This window comes from Cervus canadensis, chromosome 1 (assembly GCF_019320065.1).
Source record: "Cervus canadensis isolate Bull #8, Minnesota chromosome 1, ASM1932006v1, whole genome shotgun sequence".
Lineage (NCBI taxonomy): Eukaryota > Metazoa > Chordata > Mammalia > Artiodactyla > Cervidae > Cervus > Cervus canadensis.
The window spans coordinates 87,161,261-87,168,082 of NC_057386.1; the positions used below are offsets into that span (position 1 = coordinate 87,161,261).

Genomic DNA, 6,822 nt, shown 5'->3' on the forward strand with positions numbered 1-6,822 from the left:
CATTTTTGTATTTAACTCCTTGCAGAAGGCAGGCCGCACTTTGCATAAAAATGACCTAATTTTTTTAAGTGTGGGAGTCCCCAAAGACGTCCCCTAAAGCCCACCAGCTCACTAATTTTACTAGTGTAAATTCTGGACCCACAAAGTTCTAAAAAAGTATTTTCAGAAAGGGCCTGTTAACCCAAAATTACCTATGAAAAAATGACAGAAGCTCAGCTCTTCTCTCTTTTTTTCTTCCCTTCATCTATTATCTAAAGATCTTCTCCCTATCTCTTACTTTTTCCCTTCCCTTGTCCTCCCTTTCCTAAAAGATTGTTCTTCCTTTCGAAAAGACAGAACATTTCCTCTGTTCTCTTTAACATTATAGTTAAGCGCAACCTTTCCAATGGTCCACTCTCTTTTTCCTACAACTTGGCTTTATTGTGGGGATGAAATCCTAGTCTTTGTTATAAGAAGCAATGAAGGGATAAATCCACTCAGGCAATTCAAGGGTAAAACCAAAGCAGTAAGCAGATTTAAAGGACCTATAAGATTAAAGGCAGAAAATGGAGAGTTATATTAGTCCTCTTTATCCTTGCTTTCCCAGAACCAATTCAGCTTTGTTCTTTTTTTCTTTCTTTTCAAACACAGAGCCAACCATTAGTAGAATAGCCAAAGCCTGTGGCATACAGAACAGTGGCTGGAGTGAGAGTGACCAGCACTGAAACCCAGACGAGAGGTAATTAGGGCTGACCTTGGGAGGTGGCCATGAGAATAGAAACAAAAACACAGACACAAGTCATAAAGCCATTTTCTTAAGTAAAATCAACCAGATTGGACCACGGATTAGAGATAGAATAGCAAGGGCAAGGGAGGAAGATGGTGCAAGGCTCTGAACACTGACTGCAGCCAGATGAGTCATCCTAGAGCTCGGCTCCAATTGAGTTACTCAAATGAGAAAAACCTTTGGATGGCTCCAAGCCCACTGCACATAGAATGAAGTCTAAATTCCTATATAAGCACTGCCACAATTCTGTGCTGAGTTATTAGCAAGCTTGGACTCATTCATTCAAGGGACATTTATTGAACAGCTATTATGTATTACGCTGGGTCAGAAATCAAAAATAGGGGAAAGGCACAGTTCCTGACTTTGATGAATTCAGTGCTTAAAGGGGGTAACCTTCAAATAAATCAATTCACATATGCTCAAGCTCCATTCACAATGTTCCTCTTCATCTGAAATCCGTTTGTTTATTGAGTGCTCACTCTATGCCAGAGACTGCTCTTGGCCCTAGAGACCCAGTCAAGTTATTTCTATTCATTTCCCAATCAGACCTGTGGATTATTGATTTGGGATTTTCTGTGTAGAGAGCTGAGGCCAAAGGGAACTTCAAAGGGGAAAGACTGAGGAAGAGGAAGAGAACCAACACCAGACTCTTAGAATAATGCCTACAGTTCAAGGATTAGAAAAAGGGAGTAGAGCCAGAGGTAGCCAGAGGAGTAACAGAGGGCAGAGAAAATCGAGTCATAGAAGCTGAGTGTGGAGAGTTTCAAGAATAAAGAAGAATCTGAACTGTGTAAAATGCAGCTGAAAGGCTAAGAGAGAGAAGACTGATGAAGGAACCAATACAGGCTCTCACTTCAAGTGATAGAGGGAAAGAAGTCTGTGGCTAGGGACAGATCAAAGATGGACAACAGAGCAAGGGAGCGCTTTATAAAGACTCTGGGGCAGAAAATGGGAGGGTACAGAAATCATAGACACAAATGAAAAGGTTGACCTTAGAGAGAAGAGAGACAATTTTTTCCCCAAGACCAGAAAGAAGGACAGGACAGAAGAATATCCAGAGACAAGGGATAAAGGGAGGACATAGGGGGACCCCAGGGGTGTTTGAAGTCAGACAATGCCACGTTTGGATCTCAGCTCTTCCACTTATTTTTTTTTTTTTTTTTTGGCACATGGGATCTTAGTTCCCCGACCAGGGATTTAACCCATGCCCCCTCCAGTGAAAGTGTGGAGTCTTAACCACTAGGCAACCAGGGAAATCCTTCTTCTACTCACCTCCTGCATCATATCAGGCAAGTTGATCAAGCTCTCTGATCCTTAGTTTCTCCATCTTCTTATAAGATGAATATAATAATGCCTTTCTCATATGGTTGTTGTGAGAATACACTGATAAAATATATGTGCCAGCAAGCTTCCTCCTTGCCTTATCAGCTAAGGTACATACGAGGTCACATGAATTAATTCTATTGACTCTTGCCCCTATCTGCTCATTCAGCACTGTAGCCCTCTGCAAAGTACTCTTGTAAAAGTGCTCACAAGTAAGCCCACCTCTCTGAGCTCCAGGGGGTCAGCTGAGCATCTGTTGTCCCCACACTGCTGCAGCTAAGGTCCTGGAACAAACAAGATGCCAAATCTAAACACACTGCCTGGTACTATAGTCTTGATGAAGCAGCCTTTACAGCTTTTACTTAAGCCCCCTCACCAAAACAGCCTCCACCAGTCTCAGTCTGGGCCTGGATAGAAACCTGAGTGAAAAGGACGTTGCTGTACCTTGAATTGTCCCTCCTCTCTTATGACCAGGTTTGAGTCAGGCTCTGGGAGTCTCTCTCTCCTCCATGTGAATACATTTCTGGTAGGCCCGCTCCATTAACTTGCTAAACACCTCCTGGTATGTATCAATCCTAATCATCTAGATTACATCTACTAGACCCTGGCGCACAGTACAGGCTCAAGAAAGTTAACTCCTTCTCCCTTAACTCACCTCCACAGTTTTATTTATACTTCTGATTTGTAGTGTCCTTTCTCACATCCGCAGTCATATCTGGGTTTGACCAAGGTGCACAAAGACTTGGTTATACTGCACAGTGGTGAGCTTGTAAATGTTTAGCAACCAGCTCTCCAGGAGAAAAAGCCAGATTTTGTAGTGTTTGCCAATTTTCATGCTGCAAACACTCCCACGCTAGTGGTAAAGAACCTGGCTGCCAATGCAAGAGAAGTAAGAGAGTCGGATTTGATCCCTGGGTCTGGAAGATCCCCTGGAGGAGGGCATGGCAACCCACTCCAGTATTCCTGCCTGGAGAATCCCAGGGACACAGAAGCCTGGCAGGCTAGAGTCCATAGGGTCACAAAGAGTCAGACACGACTGATGTGACTTAGCACATATGCACAAACACTCCCACCATGGCTCATTTCAATTTGCCAACATGCCGTCAATCACCTTGCAAAACCACTGAACCAGTTACCTGGGAATCTTGGCTAGTAGTATACTGAAGCAATTCTGAAGTTTCTGCCCATTGAATAAAGTCCCAGGTATATCTAGCTACTGCTTTGTAAAGACGACATTCCACCCCACCTGCATTGCAATGAGGATGAACTGTAAAGGCACCAAGTCTCACTTAGGGATCTTCAGTACTTTTATGTGGTTTGGGAAATGATTGTGTTTAAATGGCATTTTGAGGGAAACAGACACACCCTGATGGGTGAAATCTCAGGGATGATCAGTGAACAAAAACACTGTCACCGAGTAAGTAAACAGTGACAAGTTTATAAGATGCTGTTGGCAGTAGCTGGATTTCTCAGTGCTGAACACTTGAGTTGGGCATGGCGGGAGCGGCTGGTTAGCCATTTGTCAGGCAAAGTCAAAACAGCCCTCCAGCTACAGCACAGACGGCAGACTGCAGCTCGTCAGCATTTTATTTATGACTCTTAATTAGCAAGCAAAAAAGGAGGGAAGAAGTTACCCGCTTGGGATATACATACTTATATATTTCCCGGATATTGTCTTTGTCAAAATAACTTAAATCCCCATGACCCCGAGAGGTAGATATAAATTTACATTATATAGACAGGAAACTCCATCCTGGAAGGTAAATATAATTATCCTAATCTCACCAATGAAGGTTCAGAGAGGCAAAGTGACTTTTACAAGACAACACAGCTTGAACACGAGACTGACAACTTTTAGACTCTAACGCAAAGGCTCTTTCAGTCAAGTAATGGTTGGCTCTTATCTCGCACATCAGAGTTACAGTCCACTGACTTGGACTGAAAGAGCTGAATACCAAACTCACTACACTGGTGAATGAACTTCATATTCTCATGGTTAGAATTAATTCCTTGGAGGGAGGGGAATTATTGAGGGGAGTGAGAAACAGGACAACTGAGTGAGTAGGTCAGCTTCCTGCCTGCTCTTTGAATAGCCTGGGGTCTTATTGTGCAACCAACAGAGTCTAATCAGGTATAGGGCAGAAATAAAGAGTGGGACCTCACAGCCCATGAATTTAAAGTGACTCTGCTCTACGGAGGTGTCTGAGCTGCTGGGCCTCCAAGTGATTGTGAGGTACAGGAAGCATCAGAAACAAGAACAGACCTGGCAACTATAAACACAGAGGACTGCTTATCTCAGCCATCTATTTACAGATGGCATTCAGAAAGGAGTGCACTGATTACTTCTGATCACTGAGTTGAGCCAAAAACATTTAAAAAATGATACTTACATAATAAATTTAAATTTTTATTGATATAAATCATCTTGATTATGAGTTTAAAATTTAAAAATTATTTATTTTGATTTTTAATTCCTGTGAAACCAAAAAAACCCAAAATGTTTCTAGTGATTCTCAAGGGTTCCATGCCTCAATAAAGGATGAATTGGAAGTCGGCAACTTGTAAGCCCTCTGAGGAGCTGTGTAGGTCATCGAGGAGGTCACGGGCATGTTTGGTTCTCTTATCCTGCAGGCACAAGGATGGACTGAACTTCTTCATCCCCCTGAAGATAAGCATGGCCACAAGACATGCACTAGCCAATGAATATGATCAGGTATAAAGTGTGTTGCTTTCCAGGGGCCCCGGGGAGGGTGGGGCAGGGGGAGACTTAGTTAAAAGTTAGGGCACAATTATCTACTCTCACTCCCTCTGCCACAGAGCCCCCGCAGAGCCTGCTGAGATGACAGGCTGTCTGCTATTAGGACCCAGGGTCACTCAGACAGGCAGAATCTGTCCTGAGTTTGGAAGCTATCCTCACTGCAGCATAACTTCACCTATCCTACTAGGAGAGAATTGTTTGGTGAAAGAGGAAGTTAACTAAGAGGAAAATTTAAAAGTAATTAGTGGGGATCCCTGGTGGTCCAGTGGCTAAAACTCATGCTCCCAATGCAGGTGACCCAGATTTGATCCCTGGTCAAGGGCTTCCCTGGTGACTCAGATGGTAAAGAGTCTGCCTGCAGTGCGGGAGACCTGGGTTTGATTCCCGAGTTGGGAAGATCCCCTGGAGAAGGAAATGGCAACACATGCCAGTATCCTTGCCTGGAAAATTCCATGCACGGGCAGAGGAGCCTGGAGGGCTATAGTCCATGGACTTGCAAAGAGTCGGACGTGACTGAGTGACTTCTTTTTCTTTCAGGAAACTAGATCTCACATGCCACAATGAACAGTTGCATGCCCCAACTAAAGATCCCACATGCTGCAACTAAGACCCAGTGGAGTCAAATAAATACATAAACATATAAAGATTTTTAAAGTAATAAGCCAAAAGCTGAAGATTCTTGGACATTTTGAATCTCATCAGAGGCCTGGGACTCTGAGTGCTAAAAACTCATTATCCAGGGTGTTCTTCTTTCTGAACAATCAAGAGAAGGTAGAATTCGGTCAAAACAATTCTGTACCTTCAGGTTTCCAAACGGATAACTGGAAAGAATCTAGACTTCTTAGGATCTAACAAAAACTCTCCTGAAATTAGAAGTATCTACTGAGTGCCCACTCTTTATATATAAGATGATGTTTGACATTGTGGGAGATGCTTAGCAGTAGAGAAGCCTTTTCTTTCTTTCAAGGAACTTACAACCTAATTAGTGAGTTCAAACTGAACATCAGGAAACATCAACTCATATTTTTTTCTTAAAAAACTTCAGGTAATGATAAACATGATGCCATGAAGCAGTGCAATCAGTGACCAAATTCACCGTATATAAAAATCCCTATAGATGGGCTGAAGGAACTCTATCACCACTACAAACCCAACAGTAGTTTGCACCCTACTTTATCCTCACATCCACTGTTAATGTACTGTCAGTACCTTACAGCTGAGACTGGTACAACTGGAAGAGTCAGAGAGGATACTCAGGCTCTCAAGGCACATAGCAGCAGAAGAAAGAGTTCCTTAAATTCTTGGCAGTTTATAACCAAAAGCAAATAAGCTGCTTTGTGAGGCCTGCCTCGTTTGGCCACATGCCCTCAGTGTAACAGTGAAGAGACTAGAGGAAGGCTAAGGCCCAAGACCAGTAAACTGTAGCAGCTACCTGGCCATCACACCCTGCACGCCCCCCTCACCCCTGCTCCAGATGACTGGCAGTAACAGGCAAGGGTGCTGCCAACTCACTGGGAAACAGGTAAGCTCCTCACTGCTCATAAGTTATGGCACCCAGAGGGAGCCCTCGAGAATCTGCCTTGGGATTAAAGTATAAGCCAGATCTTATTAAGAAAAATTTGATTATAACAAGGAGACTGGTACCTAATTCAACGACTCCCCTCCCCTCCCTTAGCCTGGCCCAAACAAACCTGTGCTGTACAAAAATCGCATGACATCATGGTTCAAATAAAGGTTCTATTTCCCTTTCTCCAAGTCTCCGGAATCATTGAACATTGAATGTAAAATACCACCCTTAAGATCATTCTCCAAGCTGCATGACTGAATTCCTGCAAAGAAGAAAAGAGGTGAAGAGTTCACCTTTTACTAGAGTTTGAGTAACCCACCAGGGCAGCAGTACCCTGACAACAGGACATCCAGCATTGTCAGGCCTCAGAGAACAATGCCACTCCTTCCCTTGTGTGGAGGAAAGGAC

General features: G+C 43.4%; 1 long non-coding RNA gene across 1 annotated transcript in view; it reads left to right on the forward strand.

Annotated features, from left to right (window-relative positions):
* Positions 1 to 6,575, forward strand: part of LOC122452798 — a 44,746-nt gene extending 38,171 nt beyond the window's left edge. Inside the window, exons 2-3 of the long non-coding RNA XR_006272853.1 lie at positions 4,721 to 4,802; positions 5,385 to 6,575. This is a non-coding gene — a long non-coding RNA (uncharacterized LOC122452798). The remainder of the gene's footprint in view (positions 1 to 4,720; positions 4,803 to 5,384) is intronic.
* The last annotated feature ends 247 nt before the right edge of the window (positions 6,576 to 6,822 follow it).